Source organism: Bombyx mandarina, chromosome 10 (assembly GCF_030267445.1).
Source record: "Bombyx mandarina strain Sakado chromosome 10, ASM3026744v2".
Taxonomy (NCBI): Eukaryota; Metazoa; Arthropoda; class Insecta; order Lepidoptera; family Bombycidae; genus Bombyx; species Bombyx mandarina.
Genome location: NC_143217.1, coordinates 6,460,755 through 6,479,538, shown reverse-complemented (window position 1 = coordinate 6,479,538; position 18,784 = coordinate 6,460,755). Strand labels below are relative to the sequence as shown.

The window sequence follows — 18,784 nt, the reverse complement described above, 5'->3', positions numbered from 1 at the left end:
TTTTCTAATGAAATACGTACTCAACAACTGTTCACGACTGACTTCCACAAGTTAATCTTTTCAGATATTAAACTTATAGTAACAGCTTTTAGGTAAAATATGTGGTTTATACGTATGTAAATATTCCTTCATAAGGAAAAAAAAAACTGGCCGTCGAAGTAACCATCTCCAACAGTAAAGTAGAGTCTGCTTGAATGCACACATATTAATAATAATATCAAAACATTTAACACAACAAGTACAATGGGCGGTCTTATGGCTAGGAGCGATCTCTTCTAGACAATTATGAAGTGGACAAGAATCTTCTAGTTCGTTCTCGAAGCCACTGGTACAGAGATACATAATATCTGACCAGGTAGGCAGGTCATGTATTCAAATAGAGCCAGTTGAGTTTCGGGCACATACTGTCATTAGAGTGGCATTTGTCCACTAGGTGAACCATACCATTATTTCTATTAGATTTCCACGATGAAGAACCATCTTGTTATAAAGTACAGCTGTAAAACTCCGATCTCATGTATCTAGGCTATTGATATAGCATTTACGTCGTGTGGTGTATTCATGACATATTGTAATAAGTTAACCGCTTAAATATAAAAGAGAATAGAAAAATTCTCAATTTTCAGCATAATAATGTATTTTGTACATGGTGATTTCATGTTTCGTAACTCTTTAAAGGTTTAATGTCAGGTTAATTATAAGCATTATTATATACCTATCTTTATTATTTTCTTTTAATCCTTTTCAAAGTTTTTTTAATACATTTTTCATTTGTATTGTCATTCCATTTAACCTACAGACCCTACCTAGCCTTGAAAGCCTTACAAAATACGACGTAACTGATGATTACTGACAATGAATATTATTTACTGTATGAATAAACATCATAAATATTTCATAAATAGACGCTTGTGTTTTTTTTTTTTTTTGCTTAGATATGTGGACGAGCTCACAACCCACCTGGTCTTAAGTGGTTACTGGAGCCCATAGACATCCACAACGTAAATGCGCCACCGACCTTGAGATATCTCTAAGGTCTCAGGTCTCAAGTATAGTTACAACGGCTGTAGTGTTACGATTATCTCGAAGTATAATCATTGTTTGGTCATATAATCCATTCTCATTGCTTTAGATCGTCTTGCACCTTGACAATACGATCATTAGGAAGGGCAAGGCCACACGTCGCGTGCCTCATCACAGTTAATGTACCGTGCTCTTGCCCTTTATCGTGGCCCTGTTGAATCAACTGCCCCTGGCAACTACTGAACAGACATAGTTTATATCAATAAAGTATTTCACTTTAAAGACAAAGGTAAATTGTAAGTCGTCGTGGCCTAAAGGATAAGACGTCCGGTGCATTCGTATCGAGCGATGCACCGGTGTTCGAATGTCGCTGGCGGGTACCAAATTTTCTAATGAAATACGTACTCAACAAATGTTCACGATTGACTTCCACGGTGAAGGAATAGCATCGTGCAGTAAAAATCAAACCCGCAAAATTATAATTTGCGTAATTACTGGTGGTAGGACCTCTTGTGAGTCCGCACGGGCAGGTACCACCGCCCTGCCTATTTCTGCCGTGAAGCAGTAATGCGTTTCGGTTTGAAGGGTGGGGCAGCCGTTGTGACTATACTGAGACCTTAGAACTATATCTCAAGGTGTGTGGCGCATTTACGTTGTAGATGTCTATGGGCTCCAGTAACCACTTAACACCAGGTGGGCTGTGAGCTCGTCCACATATCTAAGCAATAAAAAAAAAAAAAAGGTAAAGTGAAAAACTCCAAAGTGTTGTAGGGGGGGGACACATACGAGATAAGACCAATAAGACTCTGAATACCGCCTAATAAAAACATTAACCCTAATTGGTAATCAAGTTAGTCAAGTTTTTTTTTATTGCCCTTGTAGGCAGACGAGCGCGCGGCCATGTTGCCCAGGTTGCCCATGGACTTCAGCAATGCCAGGGGCAGAGCCAAGCCGCTGCCTACCTTAGTTGCCTTAGTTAGAGTTAATCAATTTAGGTACTTTTAGTGGTCGTGATTCACTTTAAAACAGGGTCAAATTATGAAATTCTAACACACGGTGACAGTTTTGCACGTTGTGCTGATTTTGTGAAAAAATATATCATATAAACTGATTCTAAGCAAATAATTGGTTCTCTAACGTCATTTTTTCTCAGAATCAATAAGAATCGCTCCGTACGTAAATGCTGTGCTGATATGTAATTCTTTAGCCTACACTGGAAACTTCTACATTGTTTTAATTGCAATATACCTACGCACAAAATAAAACACTACTATAGTAGTATAGATGCGAGTAGATAAATTTCAATTTTTTGTTTTTAATTCTAAATAAATTACGTAAAATATTTTCTTATTAGAACGGCACACGAAGATATTAATGTCAGCGTTTACAGCTTACCCTGAGGATAAGTAAGGTGTCTTAAATACTGTAATTACTCTTTCCGTTTATAATGTTAACACAGTATCTATTAGCAGTCACGAAAGTGGTATTTAAATGTTAACTTTGTCAATATTGATGGAGTACCTTGGACCGTATGCTCATAAACCGTTTCTTTCGCATTCATTTTAATTACAATTTTTTTTTTTTTTATTGCGTAGACGGGTGGTCGAGCTCACGGCCCACCTGGTGTTAAGTGATTAGCGGAGTCCATAGACATCAGTAATCCGAATGCCAACACCCACCTTGAGGCATGAGTTCCACGTATCGAAACGCATTACTGCTTCATGGTCACCTCATCGGTTTGCGTCAAGAATAGTCAGAATTGACATTAAGCCTTAAAATTACTTTCTTTTTATTACACAATAAATAGCAATATAAATTTATAAAAAGCTTATAAGTTTCTGTGTCCTTTGTGCTTGCAAATAATGTGGTTAGTAGTGGTTACAGTGAAACCCCATGACGTGAGCGTTGACGAGGTCAAAACATTCAAATGTGTAGGCGAGATATTTATCTGCAAATGACGCAGCCTAGATTGCTCAGTTTGCAGGTAGCCGATAAAATTGTCATGCCCATTTAGTTAGATAGTTAAATATTTAGTAAAGCCAATTTGAATAAGAATTACAATTAGTAGAGCGCACAAACAACTCTAAGATTTGAAGTAAAGGTAGGATAGGCGAGGTATTGATTTAAACACTGTCCAGGTATTTAAATCCCGCAGGCGGGTTCCAATTTTTCTAACGAAATACGTACTTAGCATATGACTTTCACATTATAGTAATAACGTCGTGTAATAAAAAACAAATCCGCAAAAAGTATAGTTTTTGTAATGACTATAAAATTGAGACACAGACCTCAAACCTGTAGGCGTGGGGACTGCATTAATGTTTTGACGTCTACGCGCTTTGGTCACCACTAAGCACCAGGAGGTCCGTGAGATAGTTCATGCGTCTGTAACAAAAAGAGTTTTAAAATCTATGTTTTTTTTAAGAAAATATGTAAATTTGGTTTGAAGCTCGTTTGAGAGGTTCATTAGATTTTTAAATTGCCTCTAGAGTTAAGATGACGCGTTTCGAGCAGGTTCAAAGGTTCGAGCAAAACCGCGGAGATAAACAACAATGACATGTTTGTAACTTTTTATTGAATTTTTTGCTAGATATAAATTTGTTAGCTATGACTAGGTAAACAATTTCGATTTTGACCTTCATATATTGTGTTCGCATCGGTAAATATGGAGATGACATTAATTAAATTAGATTATGGAAACAGGCGAGACCGTAAAACAATGCGCTACGGGTCCTCCATTGGGACATTTCACTGGTGGTAGAACCTCTTGTGAGTCCGCACGGGTAGGTACCACCGCCCTGCCTATTTCTGCCGTGAAGCAGTAATGCGTTTCGGTTTGAAGGGTGGGGTAGCCGTGTAAACTATACTGAGACCTTAGAACTGATATCTCAAGGTGAGTGGCGCATTTACGTTGTAGTTGTATATGGGCTCCAGTAACCACTCAACATCAGGTGGGCTGTGAGCTCGTCTACCCATCTAAGCAATAAAAAAAAAAAAAAAACACCAGGTGGGCTGTGAGCTCGTCCACCCATCTAAGCAATTAAAAAAAATGGGACCCTACTTACCTGGCATTCCCTACCTAGCACGTGTGTTCTGTTCATTGCTATTCATTTTTTTTATGAAGGAGGATTACTGTTGGCCCGGAGGCCTTTTCAGCTTTTCCAGGAAAGGAGGGAAAGCAAAGGCTCGGCATGCTATTCATACGAGTTTAGGAAAATTAGTTACTGTTATCTTTGTTTACGGTAAGACTAATTTACTTTCTATATTTATTTCGTGATTCATTAGCAAAAATGTACAGTGTCGAGGATCAGAAGTTAGTTATTTGTTACCCGAATGTTATTGCATTAAAAAAATAGACAAGACATTTCTAACATCGCGTTAAGATTAACCCTGGCAGGCAGAGGTCACGACCTAGAAAAAGAAAACATTACGCAACTTACATGCTGCCTCTTAGGCCCTCAACGGATGGGGCCAGACTAATACCTTTAATCTTGATTTATAAGAACTTGGTTAGGCTCGACCGCTAAACTGAGTTCATTTTATATTTAATAAGAAACCAAACAAAACAAAGTATATTTTATTTCATATTTGTTACGATGTCTTCGCATGAATCGCGTTTCAATAATATTTTCTGTATAATAAATATACCAAATAAGTACTTGTGACTAGTTTTTTTAAAGTAATCCTCTCTCTTCAAGTTAGAACTTGAATGTCAACTGAATATCATTTACATCATCGATTAATGTACTTAAGTAAATACAGTAGAAAAAGTAATAGTTCCCATACAATAAAATATATTTTTTACTAACGTTAATATAGTCTAGCCGTCTGGTGTAGTGGTAAGTGACATGGTCACTACACAAGGGGGTCGCGGGTTCGAATCCCGCCAAGGGAAGATATTTGTATGGTAAACATAAATGTCTTTTCCAGGGTCATTGATGTATATTAAATATATTATGTATGTGTATAATAAAAAATCTTACATTTATTTCCGTTATCTGGTACCTGTAACACAAGTTCTTTACGAACTTATCACGGGAGAACATACAGTAATTTCATTGTAGCTTGGTGCTCTTTAAAGGCTTATATAAATATCGAATGCGATTCATCTTGCATCATCTTGCGATTATTGGTGAATATGCATACCTACTATGCAATAATATTCGAGTTGGCTCCGGAAAAACTTGTATGAAAATGGGCCGTTAGCGAAAGTGAGTTGTGCAGCCGACGCCGCCGACGATTTCTAGGGCGACATCGTGCGATGTTGTCTATTCTGTTGGCGAGTGCGAGCGCGACGGTGTCTGCCCACCTCCGTGCAACGTTCGAAGTCGGACCGGCACATCGTCGATGCGCCCAGTCTCGCAGTCAGTGGCTGTTCTGTACCGCGGTTCGTTGCCAATTGCTAACCTGACAACTTCACGTGCGCTTGGGCAACGCGCTCGATTATTTTCATGCTTTATTTCTGTGCCACGTTATTTTGATTCAGTACTTTCTCAAAACATAATTAAAAAGGGCAACGCTTAGATAGTGAGTGAGTTTGAGTGACCGCGTTAAGAGTGGTAAGAGGCTGTGTTTGCACAAAACGAGCGAAAGCGGTCGAGCGTGTGCTAACTTTGAAGGAATTCATCTGTGTAAATGTTTTCCCTTGGAGTGTCGCAATGAAAATTAGTGTTAAAGTGTTGAAACATCATCTGTGAGGAGTACTACATTTATATTTATGCTGTAAAACATATGCTTATGTAAGCCTCAATAGACGCAAATAACAAGTAAGTATACAATAAATGTATAATTATATTTTAAATAAATCGTAGACAGTTTATCTCCATAGTTGTGAACAGTTTAATGTTTAGATACACTTAAAAAATATAAATGTATACATATTTATTTTAATATAGGTACACAACTTATACTTCATACTACACTTTCGTAACCCTTGTCCTGGTGAAAATGGAAAGGACTCCGGGCCACCAGTAATCCTTCGATCATAAAAAAAAAACAAAAAAATACTTTCGTAACGGACCAGTGAAACAAGACTATCGCTGAGAATATCCTGTATAAACTACTACTTTATGATTTTACCTACCGCGAAATATATATTTAATCTGCTTTGTTGAGACCACCTGGGTGTCGTCTGTTGATGGTAGATGCCAAGAGCCTTCCCTGAAGTTCCAACAACGACAGAATGCCGCCACGCACCCAGAGACATGAGATCATAAAGATTTGTTAATTTCTTATGAAAAAATATTCTAATACTATTACAATAATTAATAACATTTGTTTGTTCTAGCGTTAATTAAAAACTACTGGACGGTTCAATTTAAAAGGAAATAATGTTCAAAACTAAATTATCAAAATCAATTTAACATTTTTTCCGTCGACAAACCACTTCAGATAAAAAAACATTTGAAATGTCAACGAATATAATAAGAATATTCAACAATAAAAGTGTTAGAATGTTACATGTCCATACCAGTTAAAGGTTGCTTAAGCGATCTGGGAGAAAAAAAAACCTGTTAAATTTCACAAGTATAAATTTAGTTTAATTATATTATAAAGTATTCGGAACAAGCGACATAGTCGTTCGTCGTAACCATCCGCTAATGTCCGGGCTGGCACCGTGCCGAGGTGGCTCGTTTGCATTTGTTTACAAATATTATAAGCATAGACAACTAGAAAGACATTAACATCATTACCCACTTGAGAAACTGCCTATAAAGAGGCTGTAAAAATCACTTCCTATAAACTCACACAGCGCTGTGAATCTCATAAAAGCATGCATGTTAATAAAATAAACTATGATACAAACTATTGGCACTTATTTTCATTTACAATATTCTATGTAAGTATGTGCTAGTCGATCTACTCTTTTCATCACAATCTTTGCCGAAAGCCAAATAAACAAGTATTAACATTTTAATATCATAGAATTAATAAACTTTATAGAAATATCGCTATCGAGAAGGCTTGCATTCATGGATGCATATATTTTATGTATGTATGCCGAAAGAGCGTCATTTATTTTGATCATGCGATATGACGTCACGTACACTGTTGCAATTATATTTGTCTACTAGCGACCCGCCCTCGCTTCGCTTCGGAAACATTAAAACACACATGAAATAAAAAAATAAAAATAAAAAAAAAGTAGCCTATGTTCATCAGGGACAATGTCGGCTTCTAATGGAAAAATAAATTTTCAAATCGGTCCAGTAGTTTCGGAGCCTATTCGAAACAAACAAACAAACAAATCTTTCCTCTTTATAATATTATAATATATAATATAATATAATATTAGTATAGATATAGATATAGATTAAATCTGAACTTGAACAGCTGAAAGCTGTAAAAAACACTCAACAAGTACGATCATTTAATTTGCATAAGCTTAATTACGTCAGCGTAATGTTGTGAAAAACATAGGTCACAAAGATTGTGGCGCAACACACGGTATTTTATTTAAAGACATAATGCAATATAATATTATGTTAAAACCACATTCGAAATTTCATATTTTGTTTTCCTATGAAGTAAGGTCTTTGTATTTTGTTAATTTTCTATTGTAGTATTGGAAAATTCCACTGTGTTCAAAGCTTATAGGTATTATGATATTATGAAGGTACAATTAATATAATAATAAAATTTGTACTGGTGGTAGGACCTTTTGTGAGTCCGCGCGGGTAGGTACCACCACCCTGCCTGTTCTGCCGTGAAGCATTAATGCGTTTCGGTTTGAAGGGTGCAGCCGTTGTAACTATACTTGAGACCTCATTGAGACCTTAGAACTTATATCTCAAGGTGGGTGGCGCATTTACGTTGTAGATGTCTATGGGCTCCAGTAACCACTTAACACCAGGTGGGCTGTGAGCTCGTCCACCCATCTAAGCAATAAAAAATAAAAAAAACAATTGTGTTAAATATACTAAATATCTATAAATATAATAAAAATAATATATACACTAAATAATATATACCTACTATAGTCCTAAGCGGGTTGGCAATATGGTCGTTTTTTACTTATTCCTGTCGTGAAACATTCGTTCGTTTAAGTAGATTAGTAAAATGCATGTAGCTCAGACAATGTTAAATATAACTTTGGAAGCCTCTTGATATTAAGGCGGCAGAGTTCGTTTGTTAAGGGAGTAAAAAATATTTTAGAACATGTAACCTCAATGGAACTTGACCAAAAAAAAATTACAGTAAAAAGTGTACGCAGATAAGATAAGACAAGTGGATCCGGATTCCTCTAGCACTGCAAGAGTTCTTATCGGTCTTTCCTAGCTCGCCCAATACGATAAGGTCGTAGGTCAGATATTATCTAACCGGTCATGTCGCCCTAGCTTCGTATTTACTGAAAGAAAAATCTATTATTGAAGAATTATCACTTGGTATTTATATATTCCAATTATACGTTGGCATAATAATAATTAGCTTTGCGTTATTGTATGCTAACCTGATCTCGTCGTTTGTAATTATTTAGATTTTAATACTTAAATGGATACATTATTTATAATTTACAAGAATTCATGATCAGAATTTTAAATTTAGTAAGAAACGATTTAAACGAAGAAGTAGCTGAATGGCTGCATTCACGTTGTCACGTCTATGGGTTTTAGTGACCTATACCAGATGAGTCCATAAGCAAAATTTTTAGTAACAATTCATAATTGATGGCTGATTTGATATCCTACTTTGTAATTTCGGTAGCATCCTGGTTTGAATCAATTATATTTATCGAAGTGTGGGTGTAACACAGGAAAAAATCCTAAAAAAACAAAGAAAAATTAATTTGACTAATTAAAAATATCAATCTGTAAATATTTAAATTCAGTTGGACTAAAACAAAGACAGATAGACGAACCAGTTAAGTCGTAAAATAATTCAGTGAACAATTAAATTTATCACACTTCAATCTATCCTTCGAGTCAGCTAAACCAATATTTACTTATTCCGAGAAGGTCACGAGTGTAGAACTGGTTCTACACCGAAAGCGACGAAATCAAACAGGAACAAAACATCGCTGTGTGATGACGGCCCAGAATTGCACCACCCCTATTGGTCCCGTGGGTGTCATGAAAAGCGACCAAGATATTTATATAGTATTTTTTTATTTAATAAATTTTGTACACACAGCTGTTAGAAAAAACACGACAATAAGGATACAGAGTACAAGGACACTACTTATTTCATGTTGAAATCTCTTCCAGTAAAAGGAAACAAGAATTAGGAACACAAACCTAGTGCTATTTACTGGGGAGCAGAATTTTCTGGTGAACTGCGATCCTCAACCGGCCTTTACTAGTGGTAGGTCGCTTTTGGTGGTAGGTATATAGCGTAGCGTGGGAATGAGTTGCTCGCTCCGGGAATTTCAATATTGCAATAATTGTTACGTTATAATACCTCTGGTAAAAATGAATATTTAAAAAATATATACTAATATTAAAAAAAAAAAGACATACCTTCTGAGTTTCTTGCCAGTTCTTCTCAGGACGGAGGCTAGTTTTTGTGAATTGGCGGTAGTTCTTTTTGACGTTCAACAAGTATGTACTTCCATTTATGTTGAATAAAAAAAAAATTGATTTGATTTGTATGCCACTATCCAGTCGCGAACAAGGATTGTGTTTAAAAGGTTAAAAGCCGTTATTCAGTGCAGCTGGAAAGTCGACTTGAATGACTTCTACCAACTCCGTTAGACACTAGTACGTTCAGGTCTTCAGCCGAACTGCTTATTGCAATGGAAAAAGAACTTGCATTTTACGAATACAAACATAACAAGTACTTTGTATAAATTTTAGTTGGATGTTGTTGGTCCCGTCATCCCTTCTACGCATCTCTGAAATAATTGTGCGAAATTGTGCGTAATTACTGGTGGTAGGACCTCTTGTGAGTCCGCGCGGGTAGGTACCACCAGCCTGCCTATTTCTGCCGTGAAGCAGTAATGCGTTTCGGTTTGAAGAGTGGGGCAGCCGCTGTAACTATACTTGAGACCTTAGAACTCATATCTCAAGGTGGGTGGCGAATTTACGTTGTAGATGTCTATGGGCTCCAGTAACCACTTAACACCAGGTGGGATGTGAGCTCGTCCGCCCATCTAAGCAATAAAAAAAAAATCTTGCGTTCTAGACTGTGAGGTAAAATAGTCCAGATTATTATATAAGAGACTGACCTAATGTCTCAAGTGGATATTCACGTAGTAGTGTCTACAGGCTTTTGTAAATTTGTATTATTTATTGTGTATTTACAACTCCGTAAATTACTCTTTGGACTATCGCTTTTAGTCCTTAATACAATTTGGTATAGGAACATATTTACGTTGAAAGCCTTCGTGTTTACTTACTCTCTTACGTTAATAACAAAATGTTCCTTATATAAATGTGTTTGTATTGAAAATTTCATATCCGAGACCTTCGCTTTTGGGGCACCATTTTGCGTGTGTGGGCGTTGGGAGCAATGTTTGTTATACAAACTATTACGGTCTTATCCTACATTAATTTTAATATATTAAGGACGAGACAAATGGTAGTTGCGGATTTAAGAAAAAATGGAGTTTACTTATTTAGAGAATCAAACTCATTTAGAATCGCCGACCATATCCAATTTAGTAATAGATCGCACCAGTGATTCATTAGCTAAGCACTTTCCAATTGCCACAATAAAACTCAACACACACTAATGCTTTGGAGTGCGTCCGGTAACAACTGGTGGTACTGGTGGTAACTTGTTATTGGTGGTAGGACCTCTTGTGAGTTGGCACGGGTAGGTACCATCGCCCTGCCTATTTCTGCCGTGTAGCAGTAATGCGTTTCGTTTTGACGGGTGGGGCAGCCGTTGTAACTATACTGAGACCTTAGAACTCATATCTCAAGGTGGGTGACGGCAATTACGTTGTAGATATCTATGGGCTCCAGTAACACTTAACTTCAGGTGGGCTGTGAGCTCATCCACTCATTTAAGCAATAAAAAATTAATAAATAAAGAAATACTCATCGGTGAACTATCATATTAATTTTAGAAGCTAAGACGTCTGAAAAGTCAAGCTAATAAATGTCCATAACCAGAATTTGGTCGGTTTAAAATAATCGTATATTAAACAATTGACTAGCTATATTATCTATCAAATAACAGAAATATATTTCATAAAAACCTGAATCGTTAAGTTTGCTTCTACAAGTTACGAACAACAACATTATAATCGTCGGTCTAAAGAACAAAAAAAAACACACGCTCCGTGGAGCGATCTCGTTTCTCACTAGATCCGTAGACAAAATAAAATTCTAATGAATAAAATATACGTTACTCAAATATGAGAACTTCGGTATCAAGTTGTAACGTAGGTAGTTGATTCAACATTGTGATATCTCTCGGGTTCCAATGACCACCCAGTGGGCCATAGTAAAAACTTCGGGTTGAACATGAAAAACTCACATTGTGTGGAGAATTTCAATACAAAAACATAATTGATTGCTTAATAAAACCGAAACACCGATGACAGTCTGGCCCATCCGGCTATGGAATGAGCTCCCCTACACGGTATTTCCCGAGCGCTATGACATGTCCTTCTTCAAACGAGGCTTGTGGAGAGTGTTAAGCGGTAGGCAGCGGCTTGGCTCTGCCCCTGGCATTGTTGCTGAAGTCCATGGGCGACGGTAACCACTCACCATCAAGTGGGCCGTGGCTCGTCTGCCTACAAGGGCAATAAAAAAAAAACACGCTTATCCGCAAAATATATTCATGTCTCTTTTTGGAAATTATTCTTTCTATCTATCGCGTCAATACTTAGTTAGTCATGTTTATAATTTAATTGCTACAATTGGTAATGATAAAGAAAGTGAAGCGTGATTAAGTGTGTTATTATGAAAATCATTATGAAACAAAACTCGACGAGCTTATATACTGCGTAGTAGCCGTGATACTAGTGTGCCGACCAAGTATTTAATCTATTCCACGCTTTTGAGTTTAGTGAACAGAAACTAAAGTTAAGGCATATCTGATGAACCCAAATTCGATTAGTTAGACGATCAACTCGATTAGATACAAATCGTTTGAAATGAATAGATTTTGTTAAAGAGAATTTGAACCCATTTGCTACCGTGATCAGCAAACCTAGACTTGAACTATTTTGTACGATAATACAACCGTAAAAGAGTGAAATAAAAAATTAAAATAAAATAAATAAATTAAAAAAGTGGAATTTAATAATAAAACACATATAGTATAAAGAATTAAAATATTATAAGTAAGCAAAATATAGTTTTTTTTCGGTTTTCGGAAGCCACACACATAATTACGGCATACTCTTGAATTTTTATTGTCATTATATCATTTTTTTCCGACAATAATTATGTTATTGTCATTAACGTCAGAAATAATACAATGACAATAAAAAAATTTAGATTGAATCGTATAAGCAAAATATTTTAAGCCATAAAAAAAAAAAATACTAACTGCCGGCTCAAAATAAATCATTTAAAAAAATATATTAAGTAAATGAGGTCAGAAACAAACTATTTTAAAAATATTTTCTAATTACATAAATTATTAAATGAAAAAAATACCCAAATGTATTTAAAGAATAATTAAACTGCAAAAAACAAGCTACGTTAGTAAAGGTATCGCAGGGCTTAGACGGCAATACTTATTTGCAATAACTTTAATAACATATCGTTCGCACTGTTCAATAGTATGGTTATAAAAATATAGTTGTATTTTATTTAGACCTTCAATTATTACTGTACTTCGATTGAGCACTTTGTTTCATAAAAATGTCATATATAAAACTACAATGAAAATTCAATAAACCTCATCAATTATTTTTTCATGGATAGCAAACTAAATTTGTTATTGGAAATACATAATAAAAAAAAAACAGTTGTAATAATAAGGTACCAAGAATTGAGTATTTAAAATTTCAATGACAGCAAGCAAGAAGGGTCGTCGTACCCCCTTTCGGGGGCACGGAACGGGCCTCGGGGCAAACCCCACTACCCGGGACGGAGCTCCCTGCCACATAGGGCAGGGGTGAAGTCGATGCGGGGAGGACATGGGGAAGGTACGCTGTTCGCTGCGTGTTCGGCGGCAATTTACATCTATATATACTTATATATAATACGATGGGCAGTCTGGTCGCGGCTCGATGCCCGCGGCGGTGACACCCCGGCGCCGGCTGCTGTCCTCTGCTTCCTTACAGCTTAATTTTTTTTTCTACTACTAACTACAAAACTACTAAACTAACTAACCTAATTACAACTACTATATACATACAGGGACAACAGTCAGCAGCTACGAGGGGCCCGCCACCGGCCCCATGCCGCGGCCCCGCCTCTACAAATCAGAGGGGGAGCCGCGACACTAGTTTGGCGCTCACCCGCTAAGGGCTCCCCAGAAGGGGAAGACCGTCGCGGGGAGGGACCGATATAATCACTCCCCATAAGGGGGAGTGGTCCACCCAACGGGGGTGGGAAATGGGTCCCCATAAGGGGGCACCCCAACGATGTGGGGGGAAATGACGAGTGTGGACAGCTCAGTCCCATGGGGGCACTCATTATGAGCACTCCCATATCACTCCGATTAAGCCGACTATCTTACCATAGCCGGGGGTTCCAGTAGCTCCCTTGGTAGCGCCAGACCATCAGGTGGTCTAGCGTGCAAGGGAGCTAAGTTGTGGAGATGCTCGTGGGGTCCACCGTCAGCCCGCTCGTAAATATTACGAGCTAGCCTCCGGATGAACTCCTCGAGCGACTCCACATCCAGATCCCGGGCGATTACGGCATTACTGACGTAACGCCCTGCTCCGACTATCGTGCGAAGAGCCAGATTCTGCTGGGCCTGTAACTTCACCCGCATGACCTGCGGGATGAGGTGATACCAGGCCGCAGCTGCGTACGTGATACGGGAACGGACATACGTCTTATAAATGCCGAGCTTAGTCCTGACCGGCAACCTGGAGGCCAACACCGGCCGGAGGAGGAATCTCGCGTAGCGAGCGGCCGCCAACGCCTTATTGGCGTGGGCGGTCATCCCCAAACTCCGGTCGATATCGACCCCCAAGTACCGGACGCTGGATCTAAACTCGACATTAGCGCCACGGAGACTGAGCTGTCCCGGGACGACTCTTGTGCGGACCGGACCGAAGAGAATAGCCGCGGTCTTCTCAATGACAGCGCATTTGAAAACCACTTTTATCCTAAGATAATAATTGTCTGCTGTACATCGCTACCATCGAATGGATCATAAATTCCATAGGCCGCAAAAAACACGCATTTATGAACATAACGTTTTTAGATTTTAACCATATAAAATATTACGTCAATAGTTATATGATTTTCTAGCAATAATAAATTTACGTCATAATCACGGATATTGATTTTTTTATTTAGACAAAACTGAATGCTTGTTTATCTATGTTACTTTATGTTTCTCATAAATTCCTACACGATTTCCTTCGTTTTGTCCCTGACTTATACAGTAATATCGGTCGATATATATAGGTATAATCACATGTCTTGAAGTCTGTGAAATTCACGTTCAAGATTTCATTAGAAATTTCATTAGAATTGAAGATTTCATTAGATCAAAAACAACAAAACCATACGTTGTACATATTAAGCTAATAAAAGATCGCTAAAACAACTTAAAAATTTAACACATAAAACATTTTCCACTCAGCCTTGCTGAGTTCGTCCTTGCTAGCCTATGTGTCCTGGTGAAACTTAAAAAACATCCGCGCCATCTGGAATCTCTTCCTCCTGAACTTTTCCCTCTTATGTATATGCGAATCAGTGCTTGGTAACGACGCTATTGAGTCCGTCAAGTAGCCACGGAAGCTGGTGGATAGGCACATTAATGACGTTGATTAACCTCGTGTCTTAAGTTGATGAGTGGCATTACAATACAGAGTCTATGGGGACCCGTATTTGCTCGACAGTAAATGGGCCGTGAGCCGTGTCTTTTCCGCAAGTTTAAATATGCTGAATGATTCTCTTTGACTGTTGGTTTCTTAAGCTATTAAAACGATACAATTACCATAAAACTATAAAAGTATTCAATAACAATATTTCGTTTTATAGACTGTAAATACTAAGGAAATAAATGATTAGATATGGTAACTTTACTTGTTGGATTTCAAGCTATAAATATTGTAATATTAACAATGGTTGTAAATAATTACTGTGAATTAAAGGATATAATCCTTACACTAATGCACGTTAAATATACGTGCGAGATACGCAGATCAATTCAATAACACCACTAGACCTTGATTTGATAATGTTCGTCATTACTATAATATCAATAATATGTAATACAACATTAAAACATAGGGTAAATATCGTTCATGGAACCATAGTAAATTGTCGTCCTGTGCAAAAATCACTTTGCCCGGCATGGAGCATTCCAGCTACGGTAACATACCGCAAGTGTGAATCTAGTACACGCTAATTCAATATCACGTTGATTTTCTTAGAGCATTGTTCGTTAATGAAGCAGTAATCGATTTTTGCTTTAGTTGATACTAGATAGTTAAGCCCTCAAAACTGGCGTGCACAATTGTAGACATAAGATATAATTTAAATAAACAGCAGATCTCTATCATTACATTTATACGGATAATATTCGTTGTGCTTGACGTGACTTCATTCGAAACAAAACTCGGATCCTTAAATGCGATAAACGATTATTTTAAAACCCCACTGGTTAAACAAGCCAAAGGCAGTCTTTTATAAACATCAAGATGTTGCCTTGACTACTGATTATTTTAATAGCAGTATTTATTTTGCTAATTTAGTTAGATTGTCCCAAGTTTTCAGAGTTATGAAGTGAATTTGAAATGGCTTTTAACCGAACTTTTCAGTTAAATGATGTTATTACTCTCCCCGCTAACCAGAAACTTAAAAAGTGCGGCAAAAGCCGATTCCTGGTATTCAGGAATAGAATTACGAAAATGTTACTTTTCAAATGATTCTTGTCCACCTGAAGGTTGTCTGGAAGAGATCGCTCTCAGTGATAAGACAGCCAATTGTACTTATTTTGTAGTTAACGTATCGCATTGTTTATTTGTATTTTGGTGTACAATAAAGAATACTCTCTCTCTCTCTCTCACTTCGTTGGTTCAACCTGGGTCTATGGAGGGACGAGTTTTGTTCCTTATGTTCCATGCTCTAAGGAATTCTTCGAGAACTTCTTCTTTTTACCATCTCACCTTCCGCCACCGGGGCAGAGCTCCATCCATACTACCTGATACTATTTGCGTTTATTCAGTGTGTTTCCAGAAATATTTTTTGCCACGGACCATCCGGCTTTGTATTTTTTTTTCATTGTATATCTACAACTACTACTTACGATCAGGTAGGCCGTATGCTAGTCTACCTAGAAACACAATGAATTATAGTTACAACGGCTGCCCCACTCTTCAAACCGAATTACTGTTTCACGGCAGAAATAGGAGGGGGTGGTGGTTGGTACCTACACTTGCGGACTCACAAGAGGTCCTACCACCACTTGGCTGGCAGGAGTTTGATGAGAGAGGCCGAAGATCGTGCTCAGTGGCGAACAATTGGAAAGGCCTACTTGGCTGGCAGGAGTTTGATGAGAGAGGCCGAAGATCGGGCTCAGTGGCGAACAATTGGAAAGGCCTATGTCCAGCAGTGGACTGCTATAGGCTGATGATGATGAAATTATTATGAATTAACATGGTGAATTATTGCTATGTTTCAACTAATGAAAATATCCAAGGGAATGCCATAAAAATAGATGTTGCGTGTTCATTCACTTTGTTTATCCTCGGGGTAATTGGCTAATTAACAAAGACATGTACGCATCGTTCTATGAAGGTTGTTAAGGTACCTCCCTCTGGGTACCGCCGAGCCTCTTACCCCCGATATTGCTCCCTTGTGGCGTATTGATTACATACCATATATTTCTATACATAATATCTACATGTCTACATTTTTATTATAATAATTTATGATACGTACATTTTATTGCACTAGACGTGTGAATGAGCTCACGGCCTGACTAAGTGTGAATGAGCCCCAACGCGAAGCTGCCATTTTAGGTAGAATTGTATTTTTTAAAAGCTGTTCAACCTCTGAATCCGAAACGTATGACTGCTTCGTGGCAGATATGGGCAGCACGGTGATATCCATCTGCAACGGCCCATAAACCACTACAATCATTAAAGATGAAACAAAAAAAGGTTTTAAAATATTGAGGTATATTTTGACGAAAACAACTTGATTGATACCAAATAAAATGACGTAAAAAGTTCTTCAACTTTTAACATTTATTATAAGGATCACGCAACCGACCTTCAGTAGATCACATGCGAAAAAAATATTAAAAAGGTCCATTATTTAAGGCTTCCATCAGTGAAATAATCAAATAATTGAAAGTAACACAGACGTTAATGATAAAATCGACGAATGCAAGAGTGCGAGTAATGACGACGATCTATGTAACTAACCTTCTTAACATTTTACGATACCGCCATTTGTACCAATCAATCATTCTGATAGTCCTTGAAAGATATCATACGTGCACCCCTCATTTACATCGCGAATGCTCTAGTATAGGCAAATACTATCTTCGAGTTTTCACTTCATCTCCCTATCTGGGTAGTAAAAGTGGTCGGTCTCAGTCTAACACGTTGAGTTATCGCAAGTTCGAGCGAGTAAGATAATTTTTCTTGCCGTTTAACAAAATGATATTATGCTCGGTCGGAATCGTGGCTCCTCGTTTGAAAATGTACGGTAGTCGACGCCGGTAGCTTGGCAGTGAGCGACCGCGCTTCAAGCGATATCGCGTCGCAGCTGCTTACAATCGCAGTAAACAAATACACAATTGACATAAACTTGAGTCATCAATGAAAAACGAATGATAAATTATTATCGTCGTTGCACTCCGCAAGTGCTTAGTGCTTGCTAATCGTTTATTACAAAATCTAGACGGCCGACCACGATGAATTCAGACACTAAAGACAGGTTATGAAGTGTATTTGGAACTTAAGGTGAAAGGAATTAATGTGGTGATTCTGTTGCAACGTGGTTGCGGGATTGTTAGTGTACCGACTGCTCATAATGAACCGAAATTATCTGTGGCCCTCGACTGTGACCAGACGTTGCTGAACAACAGTTACAGCTGATTTCATAAAGCAAGTAATTTGCATTATATTGAATAAACAAAAAAAATATTAATTTTTTTTCAGAACCAGTATCTGTAAAGAAAAATTTGTAAACCTCTCATGTTCCACTTTGAGAATAAATAATTTTGTAAAAATCATAATTTTGCTTTATAACAAACTTCGAAAAAGTTACCTCAATTTAAATAACAGTTTCACAAAATGCTAATTAAAAAAGAGTAATTTACAAATTGTTAATCTTAATAAATCATCCATATTTTTTTTTTTTTTTTTTTTTATTGCGCTTAGATGGGTGGCCGAGCTCACAGCCCACCTGGTGTTAAGTGGTTACTGGAGCCCATAGACATCTACAACATAAATGCGCCACCCACCTTGAGATATAAGTTCTAAGGTCTCAGTATAGTTACAACGGCTACCCCACCCTTCAAACCGAAACGCATTACTGCTTCACGGCAGAAATAGGCAGGGCGGTGGTACCTACCCGTGCAGACTCACAATAGGTCCTACCACCAGTGATTACGCAAATTATAATTTTGCGGGTTTGATTTTTATTACACGATGTTGTTCCTTCACCGTGGAAGTCAATCGTGAACATTTGTTAAGTACGTATTTCATTCGAAAAATTGGTAC

The 18,784-nt window shown here is 37.6% G+C and overlaps 1 protein-coding gene across 10 annotated transcripts in view; it reads left to right on the top strand.

Moving 5' to 3' along the window:
• The first annotated feature begins 5,378 nt into the window (after positions 1-5,378).
• The window catches only part of inaE (inactivation no afterpotential E), a 77,460-nt gene continuing 64,054 nt past the window's right edge, over positions 5,379-18,784 (top strand). For 4 of the 10 annotated variants that reach the window (XM_089730325.1, XM_089730323.1, XM_089730322.1 and 1 more), the window contains exon 1: positions 17,751-18,166. The gene's annotated coding sequence lies outside the window, so the exon portion shown is untranslated. Of the gene's footprint in view, positions 5,790-17,750; positions 18,171-18,784 lie in introns of those variants that run through there. The other 6 variants (XM_089730326.1, XM_089730324.1, XM_028182069.2 and 3 more) reach the window with 3 other exon arrangements.